At 40.8% G+C, this 23,231-nt stretch overlaps 1 long non-coding RNA gene across 1 annotated transcript; it reads right to left on the bottom strand.

Moving 5' to 3' along the window:
* Positions 1-16,474: 16,474 nt before the first annotated feature.
* LOC106027094 (uncharacterized) lies at positions 16,475-21,485 on the bottom strand. Its single transcript, XR_001200670.3, has 3 exons — positions 20,993-21,485; positions 17,662-17,770; positions 16,475-16,694 (listed from the first exon to the last, which is right to left on the bottom strand). It is a non-coding gene; the product is annotated as an uncharacterized LOC106027094 (long non-coding RNA).
* Between the last annotated feature and the right edge of the window lie 1,746 nt (positions 21,486-23,231).

Raw genomic sequence — 23,231 nt, 5'->3', positions numbered from 1 at the left:
CTGAAACAAGATGATGCATTCTCTTTCTCCTCCCAGTGCTATGAGGTCAAAAAGAAGGCTCACTATCACTTGTTTTCTTTGAAACCTAACTAAAGTTAGTTACTTCCACTTATAAGGTCTTGTAACCAAACAACTTTCCTTATGAGGGGACGAGGAGCAGATCTCCTTTATTCCGAAGTTCTGGGGTTTAGCTTCCAGCTAGTCCACGGACTTGTCCAAACAAGCCAATCCCATCTTCCCTTGGCAGAGGGGTACGCTACCCTCCTGAAACTACAGAACCTCACTCCCACAGTCCCCACTCGTTCTTTCAGTTCTGAATACTGAGTAGAACCCCCATGTGACACTGTATCCCCCTCGCTCACGTCGTGAGGATATGTGATTACCGAAATGCTGTCAGTCTCATCGATTTGGTTTCTACAGTTGTGTGTTGGACTTGCCACAATCCTAGAGCGGAAATCCCTCCATCACCAGTGGACTGAAGAATAGGTGATGAAAACACTCCCTTCAAAGTACCTTGGAAATTATTTAACAGACAATGATTAAAAGACTCTCCAAGTTGGAAAGAAACAACACGAACTAAGGACTTCAAGACTCAAGGAACAAGCATGAGGAGAGTTTCCCCAGGTTCTTTTTTATGTCCCACATGCCCAAGAAAGAGCAGGTGCCAGAGACTCCTACAACCTGGATTCTACCATGTTAAAAAAAAAAAAAAGACCAAACAAATAAGGAAAACAAAAACAAAAACCTGCTCTCTCTAGACATATGAAGAGTGGACATATAAAGGAAAAGCCCAAAAGAGACCTAGAAGGGACCCATAGGGGCCCCTCCACAACAGCAGCCCTGGCAGGTGGGCTGTGAACCTGCCATAGCTGTCCGTCAGAGTCTGGGTTGTTTGGCTGATCTACCCTCTGGGTGGCATCATTTAAACTCTGGGTCCTTCTGTCCTCTACCTAGTGCTATAAAAAGACCCCAGGCCCAGCAGCTTCTGCAAACTCCAAACTCTTCAGTAGAAGGTGGTGGACAAATACCAAATAGGCCAGGGAAGTGCCTTCTGCCCCAGAGACTAAGCAGTGGTAGCCCCGGCAGTGCTAGAGAATGAGCTAGTCCAGAACCATAGGGAAAAGGATTCTGATAACCAAGTGGTCACTAGACCGAACACCTACAAATGTACGTCAGAGTCCATATACTAAATTTAAGCAGACTCTGTTAGCTCAAAAGAACAGTTTGTGCTTTCATTGTTTGATCATTCTTTCATGCCTATACTTTGAAATCTGAGCAACTACTATGAAAATAACAATACACAATAGATTAACCATTGTTAATCTATTCATTTGTTTTCAAATTTTGCATCATTGTTTTTATTCTTTTTTCATTTTAAAATAAAAAAAATTTAAACAGAGAAACTGACCTATAAAACATATTTAAATAGGACCCAGAGGATCCTAACATGACACCTGAAATGTCTAGGGTATCACTGAAAATTGTCCATCTAAGAAATACAATTTGAATGAGAAAAAACAGTTGACTCTCATACCTAAGTAGTTGGGTTAGCACTCCTTGATGGGAATTTAAAGTACTATCATCAAAATGCCTCACCAAACACTTACAAATTCTCTTGAAACAAATGCAGAACAATCTTTGCAAAAGAGCAACAATCGAAAAAAAGAATCAAAGGGCTGCAGGATTGCCACAGGTTTGAGGCCAGCATGGGCTGCACAGTGAGGATGGGCAGCCTGAACTACACAGCAAGGCCCCATCTTAAAAAACAAAACAGAATCAAAAGAAAATTATAAAACTGAAATATAGTATAACAGAAAAAAATTACTCACTAGATAGACTCAATAGTAGAATAGAAATGATAGAAGGTAGAGGCAATAAGTCAAAGACAGGGCAACAGAATTTACTTAATCTGAAAGACAGAAAATAGACTGAAAATAAGTGAACATAACTTTAGTGTGTTATGTGATCATAACAAAGGTTATTACCTTGCAACTATCAGAATCTTAGAAGAGAATGGAACTGAAAAAGTGAAGAAATACTAAAAGAAATCCACATAAAGATGTGTCATCCTACTCAAACTTCTGAAAATTGAAAAAAGAAACATAATCTTTAAAATAATCAAAGAGAAACAATGTGTAACCTGTAAAGGAACTACAGTTGAAATGACAATGAATCTGTCACCTGAAACCACAGAGATCAGAACAAAGTGGCCTAAGATTTTGCAGGTGCTAAGAGAAAAGAACGGGCAGCTTCCTGTCCCCTAGTCCTCAGGCCTGAGGGAGAAGTGGATCCTTCTCAGACAACGGAAATCTAAGAGAATCTGTTGCTAGTTGGATATCCTTAGAAGAAGATTTCCAAGCAGAAAGAAAATGACGGCAGAAGGTGAGGATATTCCAAAAAGAAAAGAAAAAAAAAATAATAGAAGAGATAAAAGTAGCAGTAAATATGATAGAGTATTCTTTACCTCAAGAGTTTCTTTGTTTGGGTTTTTTTTTTTTTTTTTTTTTTTTTTTTTTTGGTGCTGGGGATTGAACTCACAACCTCGCGCTTGCCAGGCAGGTGCTTATGCAACTGAGCTATATCCCTGGCCCCAAGAGAGTTTCTTTATGATGCGGTGTTCAATGTAAGAAAAATAAACATGAAACACATTTTGACTAAGAAACAAGGATAGAAAAAGTGCAGTTTCTATACTTCATTTGAGGTGGTTAAATGCGGATGCCAGCAGATTATGATAAGGTACATATGCACTTAGCAGTGCCCAGAATGACCACTAAGAAAATTACACAAAGTGATATTCTAAAAGTTTCCTAAGAAAATCTAACTAGATTTCTAAATGTGTTCAAATATCCCAAAGGAAGGCAAGAAGAAAATAGAGGAATGAGAATCAGATGCATCAAACAGAAAAATAAGATGATAGACCTAAGTTCTAACATAATAGACGCTTTAAAGATAAATGCTGTAAACTGACAAACTAAAGCAGGTTGACAGAGAACATAAAAACCACAATCCACGTGTAAGGTGTCTACAGGAAACTCACTTTAAACATAATGATATAGATTAGATTAAAAATGGAGGAAAGCTGGGTATGGTGACATACACCTCTAACTTTAGCACTGCGGGGGGCTGAGGCAGATCAGTCACAAACTCCAGTCCAGCCAGAGCAATTTGGCAAGAGTGTGTCTCAAAATAAATGTTTAGAAAGTGAGGGCAAGACAGAGCTGTGAGGAGAACCATGCTCCAGCCCCTTCCTGTGAGCTGGTGCCATTTGTGGGCTGCAGGGAGAAGAACCAGATGCCAGCCTCTCCTGGCACTCAGGCTGGGAGATAAGAGCCAAGGCGCCCCACGCCCCGACCCACAAGTGACTGGCTGATCCAGAGAAGCACCGGCTGAGACGATAGCTATTGAAGTAAAATACAACTTAATGTTTGTAGTGTTTAGTGTTTCACTGACTTTACAGGCCTAAATCCAGCAGTCTGAGTATCTATTTAGAGAATAACAATGTGCAATATAGCATGTATGGGAGATCTCTTTTCTGAAAGGGGTAGTCACTGATAATTCCCTATTATCTTGTTTAACTCCTGTATCATTTTTCAAACAATCGAACAAACCAAAAAAAGTGATGGTTGGGGAGATAGCCCAGTATGAAAGCCCTGAGTTCAGCCCCACTACTCCCTTCAAGATGAAGAAGGAGAAGAAGGAGAAGGAGAAGGAGAAGGAGAAGGAGGAGAAGGAGAAGGAGAAGGAGAAGGAGAAGGAGAAGAAGGAGAAGGAGAAGGAGAAGGAGAAGGAGAAGGAGAAGGAGAAGGAGAAGGAGAAGGAGAAGGAGAAGGAGGAGAAGGAGAAGGAGAAGGAGGAGAAGGAGAAGGAGAAGGAGAAGGAGAAGGAGAAGGAGAAGAAGGAGAAGGAGAAGGAGAAGGAGAAGGAGAAGGAGGAGAAGGAGAAGGAGAAGGAGGAGAAGGAGAAGGAGAAGGAGAAGGAGAAGGAGAGAAAGTAAATGGATTTTTAAAAAGTCATTTAAATATCAATTTTTAAAAAGCAGGAGTAGCTGGGTGTAGTGGCTCATGCCTGTAATCCGAGCATTTGAGGCTGAGGCAGGAGGATTGCTGCAAGTTGGAGCACATTAGTGAGTTCAAGGCCAGCCTGAACTAAACAGTGAGATTTTATTTTTTTAAAAAAGGAGTGACTATATTAATATTAGATAAAATAGACTTTAAAATATAGAAAATTGTCATGTACATAGAGGGACATTACTTGATGATAAATACATCAACAATCTTTGTAAAGAAGATCTAGCAATTCCTAATGTGTGTGCATGAAACAACACATGTTCATAATACAAGAAGCTAAAACAGATAGAGATGAAAGGACAAATAGACAAGCCTATAATTATATTTGGAGACATCAATACCTTACTGTCAGTGACTGCTTTTATTACTAGATAAAATATCAGCGAGGACATGCTATGTAAGAAATAAATAAAGCCATCTGTGAGCAGGATCTAGTTGACATCCATAAGCTATTCCACCCAACAATGGAGGAACACATACAGTCTTAAATACCCATTCACCAATACTGAGCGTTATCTCAGGTCATAAATAAACCTTAATGACATGGTTTGGATATGGCTTGTTCCCCCAAAGATTTCATGCTTTAGAAGTTTGATCTCCAGTGTGTGATGTTGGAGTGGTGGAAACTTTAATAGGTGTGGCTTAGTGGAAAGTACTTAAGCCATAGGGCCACATGAATAAATGTTGTCTTGTGGGTCAGGTCTTGTAGGGATGGGTTAGCTTTTACTATAGTGAACTGATATAAAGCAGGCCAGCCGAGTTGCATGACCCCTCTGTACATGGCCACTTCCTGCTCTGCTTCTTTACCATGTGATGAGACAGTCATGGAACCCTTGCCCAGGTGTCAGTGCTGTGCTGTTTAGATCCCCCAGCAACCAGAATGAAATTTATGAACTCAATGAGACTTTTTACTTTACAAATACTCTACCTCAGCTTTAGGCATTTTGTTACAGCAACAGAAAACGGACTATGACTTTTAACCAATTAAAAATTATTGAAATCATACACATGTGTTCACTGACCATAATGGAACCTACTAGAAAGCAACTGGAAAATTTCCAAACAATTTGAAATTAACAAACTTCTAAATCATCTATGGCACAAAGAGAAAGTTTCCAAGGAATTTAGAATATTATATCACTAAGTGAAAATGAAAATAGTATGCTAAAATTCTTGAGATACAGCTAAAGAAGAAATGAAAGGGAAATTTACAGCACTTAATGCTTATGTTAGAAACAAGTTTCAAGTCAACCATCTCGAATTCTCAGGAACTTAGAAAAAAAGACTAAATTACACCCAAAGAAAATAGAATAAAGGACATAACAAACCTAAGAGCAAAAATCAATAAAATTGAAAATCAGGAAAACAGCAAAACTAAAATCTACAAAAATTTTCCAAAAGATCAACAAAATTGATAAAACTTTAGCAAGATTGAGAGAAGACACACATGACTTCAAAAATGAAACAAGATATCACACTGGATTCTACAGCCATTAAATGGGTATGAATGGAACATTATGGATCAATTTCTCAAAAATATATAATTTAGCCAGGATAAAAGAGATAATATAAATAGCTTTATGACTATTGAAGAAATCAAACTTTTAAGTTTGAAGGTCCTGAAAAAGAAAGTACCACATATAGCAGGCTTCATTAGAGAATTTTACAATTCAAGAATGAAGGTTCTGTTGGGCACGGTAGAACACACCTGTAATCCAGGCACTCGGGAGACTGAGGCAGGAGAATCACTGTGAGTTCAAGGCCAACCTGGGCTACATAGTGAGACCATGTCTCAAAAAACCAAAAAATTAAGTAAAACAAAAGGACAAAAAGACTCATAGACACAAATTTTACATAATCTTTTTCAGAAAACAGAAGTGGAGTGATCCCATCTGAAGTCATTTTATTGAGGCCATTATTACCTGATGCCACAACCTGAAAAGAACAGACCAGGAAAAGGCCAATGCTGCTTATGGACATAGACAACAATCCTCAACAAAATTTTAGCATACTGAGTCTGGCAGTGTATAAGCAGAATAATATAGAACAATCGTGTAGATTGTTCTAGGTGTGCAAAGTTGTTTCACTACTAAAAGTCAATTGACATAACTCACCGTATCAATAAGCTAATGAAGAAAAATCATGTGTTCACTTCTACTGACACAGAACAAGCATTTGATAAAAAATTCAACAACCATTATGTCAATAATTTTTGGCATGCTAGAGATAGAAACTTTTACAAACCCATTTTTAAAAACTTTCAAAAAACCTGAAGCTTACATGATACTTAATGGTGAAAGACTAAATGATTTTCCCCCAAGGCCAGAAATAAGATATGAGTCCCCACTATTACTATTATTATTTAAAATTGTATTGAAAATTCTAGCCACTCCAGCCCCTTTAAAATTTTTTTTTTTATTTTGAGACAAGTTCTCACTAAATTGCTAAATTACTCAGGTTGGGCTTGATCTTGCAGTCCTCCTGCCTTGGCCTCCCAGAGTTCTGAGATTACAAGTGTGTGTACAACTAGCATAAACAATTTAAGAAAAGCTGAATATTGTGGGAGGAAACATGCACCCTGTTGCTAAAATTTTACTACATAGCTACAGTAATGCAGACTATGCAAAAGCATAATGGACAGATAAATAGATCAACAGAACAGAACAAGCAACATCAAAATGAATCCACACAACTCTGGCCAAGTAACAGTTGAGTATGTATATAAAAGGGTAATAATACGAAGGGGTCTAGTGATAATAGAATGGTTATGTCTTGGTTGGGGTGCTGACCACTCAAAGCTACATATGTGATAAAATATTGGGCAGGGGATTTAGCTCGGTGATACAAGTGCCTCCCTGGCAAGCATGAGGCCATGAGTTCGATCCCCAGTACCCACCCCAAAATGTTATAGTACTGTACATGCATGCATGCAGGTGCACCCACACACAAATGCACGGATAACTGGTAAAGTCTGAGTAACCTCTATGGAGAGTATCAGTGCCCATTTCCTGCCATGGGGCAAACAGAGAAGTGTATATGGGACCTTCCTGTATGTTTCTTTGCAATTCCCTGTGAATCTATAATTATTTCAAAACAAACAATTTTAAAAACTAATACTTGAGACTTCAAGCCCTAGCATGAAGCTTCTCTTCACACTCAATGCCCTGGAAGCAGTGCTCTGTTTTATCTAGTGCCCCTCACATAGCACCTGACAACTATGTGATGCTCATTAAATATTTTTCCACCAAGAATAAGAAGGAATAAGGACATTGAGGTCCTTCAGGGCAGGGTGGAAACCCAGATCCCCCGTCCATGTCTGTCTGAATGCTTGTCTACACCAGGACTCACCTGCGTGAGGTTAAGGGGTGGAAAAGCGTGTGGATTATTGCCAAATGGCATGCAGGAAAATTATACCAAGCAGGAGTCCCTCTGCTCTTCAGCATCCCCAGTGAAGGCTGGCAAATAAAAGGGCACAACAGAGGTGGACTGGAGGATACACAACAGAGGTGGCTGGAGATGTGGACCTTTCACTCCCCATTTCCTAGAGGCTATGCCAACGACAGGCTTGTGGAGGGTACCTGCGTGAGGGTGAAGACGTGCACGTGTGAAAGAGTGGTGTAAAATTTGAAGGCAGTGAGGTGGGCAGAGAAGCATGTTGGGCAGGGACTGCCACCGCAGAGCCATGAGGCAAGACTCAGCCCTGGCACATAGCAGCCACCTACACTTCTCAATGTTTCCACGGTGGCCAGCATCCCCAGCTATTTCGAGGACAAGGGCAGCTTTCTAGCTTCCAGTCCCCACACCTGGCACATACTGTCTGTCCGTGGACGGGCAGCAGCAGCCATTCTTAGAAACTCTCCTTCTTCCTTCCTTACCATGGCACCTCCTTTTCTCCCAAGTACCTGACAAGGGCTCTAGAGCACAGCACTCTACGCGAAGAGAGGTGAGGAGATGAGCACAGAGGTCTGAGTGGGCATTTCCACGGGCAGTACTCCAGAACAGTGACTGGACCTGCTCTGGGTGGGGGACTCTCTCCCCACATAGCAGTTCTTGGCCCCAGAGAGGGCCTATCTCTGACTAGGAAGTATGACTTCCCACTACAATTGCTTCAGCCTAGGGACTGCTTCCCAAGCAGTCCAGTGGGACTTGTGGCATGTGTTGGGACTCCCTGCCTCCATGGAACTGCTAGCCACTCCCAGGCCTCTGGAAAGCGCTGAGAAGGAAAACAATACTAACTGGAGACAGCTGGAAGCTGCAGAAGGCGGCTGAGCTCTGATGTGGATCTCTCCCGCCTGGGGAGAAGATCCCTGGCTGAAGTAGCACGCTCCAAGGCCTCTGGGCTTCTCAGTTCTGTAAGCAAGTGCACAGTCAAGCAACATGTAACAATGTCATAGCCAGATCCTCGGTGTGGTTGGAAAATATGGTAAATGTTAAATTTTTAAAGAATTATCACAGTAAAAGACACATTGCCATTAATGACAGCTTGGAATACTCTCTCTCGCTGTGAACACACTTATCCCATCATCCTTAGCTCTTTCTGAAGTCCTTGTGTGTGAGCGTCTTTAGTTGCACTCTAATGGAAGCCTTAGAGTCCTGAGCTAATACAAAACATTTACCTTTCATGGTCATTTTGACTTTGGGGCAGAGCCAGGAGTCACACAGTGCAAGACCTGGTGAGTAAAGTGGCTGGGGACACACAGTGATGTTTTTATGACCCTGTCTTTTAGCTGGATGGCACTTAACAGTACCATTCACAGTATTTTTTTTTTTATTATACCTTGTAAAGACACTCACAAAAGTGGACATCTAGAACTGCTTCAGAAATTGCCAAGAACAATGGGGTAAGTATATTCAAAGTGGAGGCAGGTATTTAGAGGAGGATTAATGGCAATGTGTCTTTTACTTATAATACCTTTAAAAACAATTTTAAGTCACCATATATTTTGGCTCCACTTCATAAATGGTGGTCCCATAAGAGTATCATGAAGCTGAAAAATTCCTACCATCTAGTGACATTACTGCCTTTCATAACTTCTTAGTGCAACTTACTGCTCATGAGTTTATGGTTATACTGGTGTAAACAAACCTGTTCGGATGTTCAGACACCCAAACACTTGCCTTTACGTTAGAGCTTTCTAGGGCATGCAGGACAGCAACAGGCTGCACAGCTTAATAGCTTCATTGTATGGAAGGTTCCACAAAGTGTGCACAAAGTCATTCTCAGACTTTCACACAGCCTGAGTGTCTATGGCACAATTCTCACATCACAGACTCTATCAAAAGATGCATAACTATACTTCCTTTTCTGTCCTAAGAAGTTTGAACAGGATTTTCTGTCCTTCCCAACACAGAGTAGTGAATGGTTTCAAAGGTTGTGTACATAGAATTGCCACAGGCCCAACCCCGTCTGGGCGGGGGAAATATATATTTATACACACACACACACACACACACACACACACACACACACACACATATATACAGATACAACATATGGGAAGAACTAATTACCCTAAGAACTACTCGAAAAGGACTATAATAAATAAAGGAATTTGTGTGCTATAGGTATAAAAGATATAAAAAAAAACTTTGTGTGTGTGTGCGTGTGTGTGTGTGCGTGCGTGTGTGTATGTGTGTGTGTTACTGGGGACTGCACTCAGGACCTTCGCACTGGACTATATCTGCAGCCCTCTTTATTTTTTATTTTTAGCCAAGTCACTAAGTTGTCCAGGGCTCAAATTTGTGTTCTTTTTCCAAGAGTGGTGGGGTTACAGGTGTGTAGCACCATGTTCAGAGAAGAACAACTTTTTGAACATTACACAATGCATATATGTCTTGAAATATCACATGCTACTCATAAATATGTACAACTTTTATGTCTATTAAATTTTGTTAATTTAAAAATTTAAAAAGTAAAGGTAGTGAAGTTAAAGTTAATAAAAAATAAAATGAAAATAATTTGAAAGAACTCTAAGGGCATAAGATGATAAGAAAGAAGAGAACTAGGAATGATAATAAAATAACTAGAATCCTTAAGAATAAGCAAAGCCAGGCATGGTGGCATACACTTGTAATCTCAGAACTTGGGAGGCTGATGCAAGAGGATCACAGTGAGTTTCAGGCCAGCCTGAGCTACATAGTGAGTTCAAGGCCAGCCTGGACTACATGGCAAGACCCTGACTCAAAAAAGAAAAAAGAAAAAAAGAACAAGAAGCTAAGACTTCCTGTGAGTCAGCATTATGTGTGGGCTGACTGGGGGAGAGCCCAACGCCAGCCCCTTCTGGCACACTGACAGAGAGACAAGAACCAACGCTCCCTGCCCCTGTAAGCAACCAACTGATCTGGAGAAATATAACTTTATGCTAGTAGTGTTTAGTGTTACACTGATTTCGCAGGCCTAAAGCCAACAGTCTGATCACCTATTCAGAGGATAACAATATGCAATGTAGCATATATGTGGATCTTCTGAAGGTGGTGGCCACTGTTAATTCCCTATTATCTTGTTTTTGAAATCCTGTATCATTTCATCGTTTTGTTTCATTGGGTTTTGTTCTGTTTTATCTTATTTGATTTTGTGGTATCTGATGGCATGGGTAGCTATTTTGAGGACAAGATATTGTTATAGTAGCCATTTTGGATTTACTGTTATCTTTTCTTGAAGTCCTAAATTGCATTCATTGTTTTTTGTTTTTATTGGCCCTATTGTGTTTCATTTTGTTTGATTTTACTATATCTGAAAGCGTGGTCAGCTATTTTGAAGACAATAAGAGGCATTATGGCATACATTGTTGATTTCCTATTACCTTGTTTGAAACCCTGTATCACTTACACTGTCTTGTCTTGATTGGCTTTATTCTGTTTTATTTTGCTTGCTTTTATTCTCTCTAAAGTAAAATTTAAAAAAAGAACAAGCAAGTTTCAAAAAGAACATTAGATAATATATATTTAGCAAACTTTAAGATAGAGTCAATATAAAATATAGCATAGAAGTAAATTAAAGAAAACTTTAAAAAATAAGAATACTTATAATCTAATGGATAATATCAGGCAGTCTAACATATCTGTAAAACGAGATACAGAAAAAAATGAGAAAGAATTTTTCCCAAGAAATAATAGTTCAAAGCTTCCCTCAACTGATGAAAATTACCACTCATAGGTCAAAGAATTTCAACTCTAAAGTAAGACAATTACAAAGAAATTATAATTAAGTGGACAAAATCATAAAATAGAAAATTTTAAAGCAATTTTTTAGTGTTTTTAAAAAATTTAAGGTCAAGATGAGTTTATTGTCCAAATAGCATAATCTAATTGCATTCGAAACCATGCATTTTCTTTTTCTTTTTTTTTTTAATTTTATTTAAGGAGAAAAAAAAAGCAGAGAAAGGGTACAAGTTATACAGATTTACAGAAAAAAATAAACAGTAGGAAATCACTAGTTAACGGATTACATATTGTCATCTTAGAGATAATTGTTCAAGTCACAAAATTAAAGCTTGTAAAGTGGACATTCCAACAATGATACTGCAAACAGTTCTGTTCAATGATCCAATAAAACTCAGTGACATCATTTTCTATCTTATACACTTAAATATACATGCAGTTATATCATTTAGAGCACTTTCTTTTCCTCTCTTTTGTACAATGACTATTACACATTTTGGGTTTTATTGCTCCCACAGTTCTTATTACTTTTTTGGAAGAGAGTAAAACCAAATGTGACATAACAGACCAGAGTCGGTCAAATCAAAAGGGTGGACATAATAGATAATGTAAAAACATAATACAAGGTGATCAACAATGGTTACCATAATGCCTCCCGCTATCTCTAATAGAATTGCCTATATCATCAGTTATAATAAAATTGAACAAAACAGTAAAGAACAAAACCAACAAAACCAAAACATTTCAGACATTGTAGGTCTTCAAAAGTAGATAAAAGTCATCGAGAATGGGCGTCATAATGAATCTCACTATCTTCACAGCTGTTGCCTAAACTTTCGAATCTGGTACTATCCAGCAAAACAGAATAGGGGACATCAGTCAAAAACAAGATGGTGAGAGTAATACAGGGCTTTAAATCAAGATAATGGAAAGTCAAAGTGGGTTACTATAATATATCCTGCTATTTTTATTTATTTTTCCCTTAATTAAAAGGATAAAAATAAAAAAGTAAATAACGGAGTGGAGATTGAGATAAAAGAGGGCATAACAGCAAAACAGCGCAGATCAAAACATAACCATTTAAGCAGAATAGTGTTTCACCACAAGATAATCCTGACATAAAAGTAGTTACCATATTGTCTCTTTCCTTGAAATCCTTGAGTACAACTTCGTATACTGTAGCATTAAATATATCAAAACAATATAAAACCATTTAAGAGAATGACAGCATTACAGGGTATTTAGAATCAACTAACAGAAAATGAACAATGAAAACCATGCATTTTCAAGTGCATCTTTAAGTGAATCAGAAGAACAGGTTTCAAATTCACTTAACCCTGAATAGGTAAGGCCTCATAATAGGCAGATCTCTACATCATAACCAGGAAATTAAAAATTTTAAAAAGCACATTAGACACAGAGATTACAAAGAGTTAATTCTGACTTATCTGAATGATGCAAACAAAAAGGAAATGAAAGATCTTTAGGAACTGAAGGAAAGAGTTCACCTTTGCCGTCTACACTGATTTTCTTTTTCCTTTTTACTCTTTCAGAGAATGTCACTGGAGACCTGCAGCTCAAGAAATGGTAAAGGAAGCTGCTCAAGCTGAAGAATAGGAGTCTGAATGGAAACTTAATCTATGTGAGAGAGGAAGAAGCCCTTACACAGTAATCTCAGCACTTCTGTACACTGTAATCTCAGCACTCCTGGAGGCTAAGGCAGGAGACTCACAAGTTCAAGCCCAACCTGGCAGTTTAGCAACTTAGTGAGACCCTCTGTCCAAAACAAAAAAAGGCCTGGAAATGTAATTCAGTGTGAAGACCCTGGGTTCAATGCCTAGTACAGGAAAAAGGAGGAGAAAGAGGAGGAAGGAGAGAGGGAGGGGAAGTGGGGGCGGGGAGGAGAGGTAAGGGGGACGTTAAGAGGTACACTATTATGAATAAGTTAAAGATATAGGACAAAGAATAAAATTAAGTATAACTAACCAGCCAGCATAAAAGTGGAATAATAAAAAATACCTCAAAGAAGGCAGTAAGAGGAACAGCAATGAAAATGGAATATAAGAAAATAAGTAAGAAGATAGCAGACTTGAACTCAATTATATATGAAATTAAGTGGAAAACTAAACACTAAAAGGCAGAGATTATCATGCTGGATAATAGGACAAGATGAAGATCCAGGTGTAGAGGGGCAGGAGGAGGGGTGGGTTCAACTGTCACCCCAGCCACTTGGAAGGCCGAGGCAGGAGGATCACTAGAGCCCAATGCAGATCAGTCTGGGCAAGAAATTATGTATATTTTAGGACATGTTTTAAGTGTAAAAATACAGACAGATTTAAAATTTAGATACAAAACTAAGTACCACACAAAATGCAAGAAACCCCAAGTAATGGTATGAATATGATATAATGCAGATGTCAGGACAGAGTGTTATTGGTGAAAAATAGGGTTCACATAATGAGGAAATAATTCATCAAAGATTTTAAAAACTGAAAGTTACGTACATTCAATGATAGAATTTCAAAATTCATAAAAACAAAGCAAAAGCAATAATAAAACAAGTAAATTGATAAAATTACAACCATAGTTGATTTTCATGCTCCATTTTAATAACTGATAAACATAAATAGAATATCAGTAAGAATATGGAAGATTTGAACATTATCAACTAATTTGATATAACTGCCATTTCTAGAACAACAACACAGTTAATAATGACACATGCATGGTCACTCACTAAATTATTTTGGTGAGTACAGTACCCTAATATATGCTATATTATAAATAAATATCAATAAATTTTATAATATTGAAATTATAGAGTATGTTCTCTGGCCCCAAAACTTTAAAGACCATTTATTTTAGGAATGTAAATTTGGCTTAATATTTCAAAATCAGTGATGTTGCCTGCAACCTCAGCTACTCAGGAGGCTAAGAAAGGGGATCACTTGGACCCCGGGGTGTGAAATCAGCTTGGGAAACAGACTGAGATCCTATCTTCAACACGCCCCCCACCAATCAAAACAGTGCATTCCAACAGCCATCAATGTAATTCACCCTCAATAGAATCGTGAAAAATTCATATGACCATCCTATTAGGTATTAAAAGACATGTTTCAAAAAATTCTTCCTTCATTTATGGAAAAAAAAAAAACCTCAGCAACCTAACACTGGAAAGAAACTTCTTCAACCTTCAACCCAACAATGGTTGCCTGTGAAAAATCTACAAGTAACACCACAATCATGAAAGAGTGAATGGAATACCAGGAATGTCCATTTCTGCCACTTCTATTTGTCATTGTACTAAATACACTAACCAATTGTGCTAGGCAAAAAAAAAAAAAAAAAGAAAGAAAGAAAATTTAAAATACACTTATTAGGGAGCAGGGATATAGCTCAATGGCACAGCACCTGCCTGGCAAGCATAAGGTCTTGAGTTTGAGTCCTGGTACCAAAAAAAGAAAGAAAATACACAGACTGTGTAGGAAGAAGTAAAAACTTTTCCTTTAAAGATGACATGATAGGGCCGGAGGTTTAGTTCAGTGGCAAAAGTGCCTGCCTGGCAAGCGTGAGGTTGTGAGTTCGATCCCTGTATCAAAGGAAAAAAAAAAAGATGACATGATATTTCACACAGAAAATTCTCAGGAATGTCCAAAAGCCTACTAGAAGTAATAAGTGAATTTAGTAAAGTATCAGAATAAAAACTGACTATATGAAAAATACATTTTTCTGTGAGTACTAGCAACAAACAATTGAAACATGAAAATGTTTAAATCTACAGTAATACCTAAAACAATAGAATGATAAAGGAATAAACTTAACAAAACATGCAACGTTTTTACACATAAAACTTAAAAACATTGTTGAGCTAAATCAGAGGAGAGGTAAATAAGTAGAGGTATTTTATATTCATGGATTAAAGACTTAAATATGCTAAAATGTCAGTTTTCTCCAAGTGCATCTATGGACTCAAAACAATCCCAAGCATAATGTCAGCAGACATTTTTCGCTTGTCAAAATTGTCAGACTAATTTTAAAATTTCTATGGAAATATAAAGTCCTACAGTACTCAAAACAATTTTGAAAAAAAAAGAAGAAAAAATGGGAGAACTTATGAACTACCTTCAAGAATTTCAATAAAACTCTAGCAATTAAGGCAGCATGTGTGTATTGGTGTCAGGATAGACATATGTTTCACTGGTTATAAATTCTGAATTGTAGATCAGAATGGAGGTTCATAAGCATACCTACACTTGGTTGATTTTTGACACAGGGGTTCAGATTCTTTCACTAGAGAAATTAGTCTATACAGCAGACAGCACCGAACAACTGGAAATCCATGGGAACTAAAGGTACTCTATCCCTTTTTTCTTCCCTTACATCAAATTATCTTGAAACAGATTATAGATCTAGGTGTAAAATATAAAATTATAAAATGTCTAGAATTAAATGTAGGAGAAAACCTTTTTGAACTTGCAGCTGGCAAAGGGTGTCTTAGACAAGACACAAAGCAAGTATTTGCCTTGTATTATGTATTATACGCAATCTAGAGATGATTAACATACATACAAGTAGGTTATGTGCAAATACTATGCTGTTTTATAGGAAAGATTTGAAAAATAAACCTCAGATTTTGCGAAAGAGAGAGAGACAGAGAGATGGGGAGACAGAGAGACAAGAGCTTGCTGGGAAGTGCAGGTATGTGGCAGACCCCTAAAAACTTAAGCCCCTTACTAGGGGACAGTGCTGGAGAAAAGAGCTGACAGCTGCCTGCGGGGAAGGACTTCCCCAGACCCAGACTCCAGGATGTCTCGGCAGAGACCCATCCCCAGCCTGGATCAGCCAGGCAGCTCGTTTGAATGTGTGGGCCGCTCCGCCCGGCGCCTCCCCCGGCAACAGCTCTGAACAAGCGCTGGCAGGGAGCGCGGATCCCACCCCACCCGAGCGAGCCAGCGAGCGAGTGAGCAGCAGCGCAGCGCGGAATGCGAGATGAGCGAGCCCACAGGGCCTGCAGCGCCGCGCCTCACCACCCAGCCTGGGGTTTTCTTCTTTGCTACCATCCTACTTGCGTTAGCTCCACGGACTTGCTTTGAGGTTGGCACTTTCACATTTTTAATATCAACTCAGAGTCTTAAGACACTAACGTCAAACCCTAATTTAACAACAACAACAACAAATCTGCTTCCCAATGTTCCACCTGCTTTTTTCCCTCCCCTCACAAAAGGAAAAAAGGACAGGCGTCTGAGTAGCTCACAAACAGAAACCTTTTTCTTAAAAGCGAAGTCTTGCTTTCTCCTCAATAATTGCAAACCAGTTTAGGAATGGAGCCTGTTATGATTTTTAACTCCTGTCTTCCATCCCCTTTCCGAGGCTGAGTTGTAGGGAGATAGGAGGCGGATGTCCCTGAGGCTTGTCTCTGAGCAACTGCCTGCCTGTGTGTGCCTTTGCCTGTTTTCTGGAAGGAACCTAAAAAAAAAAAAAAAAAAAAAAACCTCAGTAACTCAGGGTCTTTTTGAACTGCTGAAAAGTGGGAACCGCTTCCCTACTCTGTCACATGGGCTCTCCACCTGGTTGGCTGGCTGGCACAGGCTGGCACACAAGTACCGCATGAATGGCTATTTTGCCCTCGACTTTAGCTCAGTCTAGTCCCTGGGATTCCCTGGCCCAAGATGGGAATGAGAGAAGATCCCTCTTGCTTCAGTCTTGCAGTTGTTCTGGAATTACAGGTATGCCACCACATAGTGCTCAAGTTGGTTTTAAAAGTAGTTTTTAAAAATTTGATACAGTACTACTAAGTTCTTAAGTCATCCAGTAGCTAATCAATTCTTTTTTTGTTTGTTTGTTTTTGGTCCTTTACAGACAGGGTCTCACTATGCAGTTCAGGCTGGCCTTGAGCTCACTATGTAGCTCAGGCTGGTCTCGAACTTGCAGTAAGAGGATCTCTCTTGCCTCAGCTTCCCAAATGCTGGAATGACAGGTGTGCACCACCGCACCCTGCTATTAATCAGTTCTTGATCAGGTATTCAAAGTGCTAGTCAATGACCGCCGGAGTGGTAGTCCTGGGGCAGCCGGTTTTCCCAGAGGATTACGGGATCAGGTCTATTCAAAGAAGCTGTGAGTGGGCCAGGAATGTTTCCTTCTTTTTATATCATAAATATATACAAATTTTACTTGCCAATTATGTCTTAAGTTCAGGGCAGGGAGCAGTTTGATGTTATCTCCTGGAACTGAACATCCCTTTTCATGGATCCCTATGATACATAAACCCGCGTCAAGCATCTCAATGGCAGTATCATTTATTCTGGCAAGCCAGGAATGGTTGGTACAAGCTGCCCTTGTGGGGAACTTGGCCAGCCCTACCCTCCTACTAAAAGCAACAGTGAGTCCTTAAGTCCCAAACCAGTCTACCAGCAAATGTTCACTAAATACTTACTTTGACTGTGTGGTTACAAGGTGCCTGGCCTGCTCCTTCCAGCTGAGGTAGGAGGGAGAGGAAGGGAATCATTCTAGAGCAGAGGAAGTGACGTAACTGGGCCTTGAGGCTGCGTGGAGAAAAATAATAAGATGATGTACAAGCGATATTAGAACTGTGCTACAGCATTGCATGAAGTGTCTCACTCGGTGCTCCTGGAGCCCTGTGGGGTGGCATCGTCATGCCACTTATGTGTGACTCTGGAGTGTGGGCTCTTCCCCGTGACAGCAGGCTGACTGAGAGAAGATTGTAGACAGGGTATGGGGAAGTCTGAGGGGTGTGGAAGCAGTCAGGTCAGAACAGAAACCTGTGAGAGAGTTGTTGCACGATGGTGAGACCCACAGAGTTGGCTTCTGAGGCTGGACGAAGGGTCCCTGCCTGCAAAGGGAAGGAGCAGGGGTGGGAGCGCCCGGGAGAGCAGCCCTGCCACTGTGGTGCTTTCGGCGGAAGCCACCCTCCCACCAGTCCCTTTTCATTCACATAAAGCCGCGTTTGTTTCCATTTATCTGCTTGACTTTTCAGCCAAGATGCTGTTAGGAAAACATATTGCTCTAATTTAATCCACATGTACATCCCCAGGACAGAGTCTAAAAGGAAACTTCAGGTCCTGAATCCCAGACCCCAAAGTCTCAGTCCCAGGGCTCTGTCAGAGAGGAGCTCTGGCCTCACAGGTGCCCTGACCACCTTTCAGGACCCTCCCTGAAGCCAGTTCCCACCCACTTGTGCTCTAGGTATGCAGGTGGGAGTGTCAGTGGGGAAAGGGATGTGCCAGTAACACCTATGGACAGCCCCTTATACCTTCCCACAAGTCAAGAGCATATGCAGAGGAGGAGGCCTGTGGGCATGATGAGGCTGGGGTCAGTGCATGAGAGGGTTTGACCTCTAATCTACTCCCTTTCTGAGAATCAAGGTCTCAACTCTGAGGCATGCAATGGTGACATGAAGAAATTTGCCTAGTCACAGGGCAAGATGCCATCTGCAGGTTCGAAGCCACCAATGACCCAGGTTCAAGGCTCTGAAATGGTACAAGGCCATGTACAATCTTGCCCCAATGCCTGGCTGTGTACGGAATGTGATTTTATAGTCACACCTCACTGGTCAAAAGCCAACAGTAAGAAATGAAGTCAGTGTGCTTGTTCAAGACTGCCTTCAAATTTTGCTTCTATCATATATACTTTGAATCTAATTATATTATCTGGAGGAACCAATTGTCCCAAATGAGCAAAGCTCAAAGGACCCACCTCATATAGATATTTACTAACAATCAGATCTAGAGACACACTCCTAAAGCATATAACCATAAGTCTGCTTTGATTCAAGTTCTGGAAACCTTTTAGTGGCTTGCAAGTCATGACCCTGGTGAGTTAGCCTATAAGAAAAAGACAATTCTTTTTTCCCATGCTTACCATATGCAAGGTTGCTTTCTTTACTCCAGCATTTGCCATCTATTTGCTCTGGGCTGGATTCCTAAGCAAAGCCATGTTAAAACTCTCATCTCAGTGTCTGAAGAAATTCATATGCAAAGCCGCACAGGAGGGGTGATACAATAGGCTTTCATCTGAGATACTCAAGGACCCCACTTTCCATCATGGCTTCCAAAAGTTGAGCCCACAGTCCCCTTAGTGGGAAAGGTCTAGAAACAGCCTTCAGAGCCTAGCTGGGTAGAGGCTCAAAAGACACCGGTAGGAAAAAAAGAGTTTTGAGCAGATCGTAGAGTTTTTGAATTGCATTAAAATGTATTTCTATCTGAACTGGCAAAGGATTAGGGATAGGGCTCAGTGGTAGTACACTTTGCCTAGCATTTGTGACGTCCTGGTTTCTAGCATAAGGAGGGGGTAGGAGTGGAGTGAGGATTAAAGAAAAACAGAAAAGAAAAGGCAGAAGAAATGAACATGGTATGAGAATGTGGGAATAAGCTGAGTTTCCATGTGCTGCTCAAATCACAAGTCTTTGCTCACAATCACTGGGCAATATTCTTGGTGGTTGCGCCACCAAATGGCTCTCTGGGGTCTTACAGTAAAAGCTTTGGAGTGTTCCAAGCTGCCAGGGACTCCTGTCCATCTCAAGACAGGGGCTCAGCTCTGCAGGCAGGATGCAGCTTCCTCAGGCTGGGAAGAGCCCGGGAGGCTCTCCTGGGGCATGGCCAGCACCTCCTAGTGCCCTCCCTAGCTGGCAGGGGTCGGGAGGCCACCCTGGATTTTGCAAGGACAGGCATCCAGGCAGGTTTGAACAGCTCTGGTTCTATGGTAAATCAGCCACATTCTCAGCCAAGGCTTTGCTGAACCCCATATGAAAAAGTTAACAGGCAATTACACAGCAGACACTTGGTAGGAACCTGGGGTTAGAGACCAGGCAGGGAAGAGAGCTGGAATATTTAGTCCGTAGATGTTTAGGCTTGACTTCTGGATCCCACAGTAAAAGCCCAGAACTCTGCAGCTCGTTCTGGAGGACAGAAGGATGGAAAGCAAGAGGCAGGAGGCTCTCAGACACATTACTAGATGCAGCATCAGATACTTAACACTAACACAGACTTCTGCAAGGAAATCTGGCCCTGTAAGAGAGTCACCTCTTAGTGGTGTTGGACCTAAATTTTGATTTATCAGATTGGTCATCTCAGATTCCAGTTACTAAATTACAATGAAACTGCCTTTTACCATTAACCAAGGTATTAATGGTAGCACAAATGTGTGCTAGATCCCTGGCTCTGTGAGCATCAAAGGTAATGATGGCTGCCTGTGCTCTTCTAATGGAAACTTTCCTATGGTTTAACAAGACTTTGGTGTGATTCTTTTTTCCATGAAGGCTTGAGTCTCTAGACATCATGGTATATGGTAACCCTGTAATCTTGGGTTTTAATCAAAACATATTCCATCAACCTATTCTGGTGTTCTGAATGGATGTTTATTTTAAAACAATTTGCTATGGCTTTTTTTTTAAAGGAGAGAGAAGGGAATTTCCTGGAGCCAGATATTTCCCTGCCCCTAAGCAGGTCTCTCTACTCAAAAGACTGTGTCAGATGTGCAGGTCATAATTAACCACAGAGCTGTTTGGGAGAAAGAGAGAACGAGAGGGCATTTGACAAAGAGTTAACAGATGTCATTTCAGTGGCGGCTGGCCCACTGCTGCTGGGTCATTTGTTGGATGGAAGCCGATTCTGCTGCTGTCGTAAACACAGAGTAGTAATAATTATATGCAGGCTGCATTAGGCGTAACAGATTGGATGTATAACATTCTGTTAAAACCCAGCTCATATCCTGTGTTGCTCTCAAGATACAATGGAGACGACCCCTACCTCCTAGTTGTGAAAGTCATCTCCAAGGATCCTCTTAGACTTTCCAGTAGGGAAATGGGTCATGTTCCTTCCTGGCGAATTCTGCCGAGGTCCGGGGATGGCACAGAGCTCTGCTCCAAAGCGACTGGGGCACACACACTTCAGTAAGCCAGCCCTGCACCGCTCCACAGGGCTGCTTTTTTCCATTTGAAAAATGAAAGAATTAAATTCAAAACAAACAACTTCAATTTAACACCAAACTACAGGATAACCAATCTTAAAAATGTCACAGTGTAATGGATCTTAATACCCATAGAAAACACAAAAACAGCACCATTGTTCCCCAGCCATGCAGAGCAACCTCGCAGAATCTCAGTGAAGGAGAAAGAAGGGAAAAACACCTTATTACTTCCAACCCCTGCGAGCCATTTTGGTCTCCAAAGGTTTTAGGCTGCCCGAGGCCGTGTGTCTGCGGTGTTTCGGGAAATGACTTGCCTTCGCACGAACGCTGCTCTGTTCTGCAGTGAGGCTGCCTGCCCCGGAGCGGCGCCGCTCCATTTCTGGTTAACTCTTCCTTCCCGGGCCTGCCGCTCACAGGAGCAGGGCGGGCAGGGCCCAGGGATGCTGAGGCCACTGCAGCCCAGCCTCCTGCAGGGCAGCTGACACTGTCACCATTAGGAGCAAGGAGCTGCTGAAGGGAAGCAGCTCTGGTAGACCAACTAGCTACTGTCTGTGCTCTTTGGAAAAATCTGTTCTCAACAAGAGATTGTCACAGAGCGATTGTCAACAAAATACACAATGAGCTGAAGCCAGGGAACAGAAATAGGTCCTTCTGGGATAAGTCTGGGCAATCCTACCTCTCTGGGTTCCCAGCAGAAAAGAGGTCCTGCTTCTGTCACTGGTCCGGGCAACAGACTGTTCTGGTTAGTAAGATATAAGCAGGACCATGACTTGGACCTGAGGATTTTTTACTTCCCTTGTAACACTAAAGGAAGCCTAATGACAGAAAAACGTTTGCACTGCGCATCGGAGCTGAGCAATGACAGAAAACCACTTAGCTCTTAAGAGGTTAATACAATTCCTAAGTGTTCGGCAATCACTGCAATTTAGTGCCATTTCGATTATTACACAATAAACAGACCATGTTGTCTGGAAGCAAATTTTTATGAGTATAGCTGAAGGGGCTGCAACTTATTTAGCTGCTGAAACTCGGAGGGGAAGAGCATTTCCGAACGCTAACACTACGGATCAGAAACACAGGTAGCAGAGAAAGGTTATTCTCAGGTCACTGCTCTGGCAACTCTGCACCATGACCTTTAAAATGAGCATGCCATTAAAGGGAAATAAAGCTTGCCAGGGTGTTCTTTACATTTTAATAACAATATCCTTGAGTTTCAGAGTGAAAGATTTGGGAATTTCCAGAAGCATGTTATATTTGGGAAAGAGCATCATGTTAATGTGCGCTGGGAATAAGTGAACTGTTTCGGCTACTCCAACTATGCATTGAGTGTACATACTCTCTCATGTCCATATGTGTACATGTGCACTTGTGCACACACACACTCACACAGAGACTGTTCATAGACCCTGGCTATGGCTGTATTTTATGAGTACGTGGTACAATGATTAAAACCAGATCAAATTCCTGCTGCTATAAGAGAAATCAGACATGTAAGTGGAGAATGGGACCATGGAGTGATACTGCAAGTCTCAAAGCCTGTACAAAATTTCAGGGCACAATGAGCTCTAAAAAGGCCTTTTTTCTTCCCAGGCCCATGCAGGTTCAGATTTAGGGAGCATTGCCCCAGCTCCACCAATGGAGGAAGAAAATCACCCCAGATATATCTCAGGATTCAAAGATAAAACATGCATAGGACCTTTGTGTTCATACATTTTAAGGCTTGCAAAGGACATTCACTTTCATGAGGTATCTGTAGCAACCAAACAACCTTCTTGTGACCAAAACAAAGAAATTGTTGTTTTTACACCCATTTTCCAGATGAGCTAATGGAGGGTCTACCTAAGAAGTAATTACTAAGTTAGTCTATTCCAATACCTGCTACATTTCAGGAATCCCTCATACTAAAGGGAATGAAACTTTAGGAGTTGGGTCACCTGGGCCCCCTTTGGCGGGGGGAATTGCATGGTTCTGTAGCTAATCCTCATGCACAAGTTCCAGGCCCGGAGGAGCCAAATGTCTCTGCCCTCAAAGGTCCCCAGGACCCATAGAACTAGATGTGGCAGCACATGGAGTACAAGG

The sequence above is a fragment of the Cavia porcellus genome, unplaced genomic scaffold (assembly GCF_034190915.1).
Source record: "Cavia porcellus strain 051 isolate PalLab524CR breed Dunkin Hartley unplaced genomic scaffold, mCavPor4.1 scaffold_7, whole genome shotgun sequence".
Lineage (NCBI taxonomy): Eukaryota > Metazoa > Chordata > Mammalia > Rodentia > Caviidae > Cavia > Cavia porcellus.
This window is presented reverse-complemented; position numbering and strand designations above follow the sequence as displayed.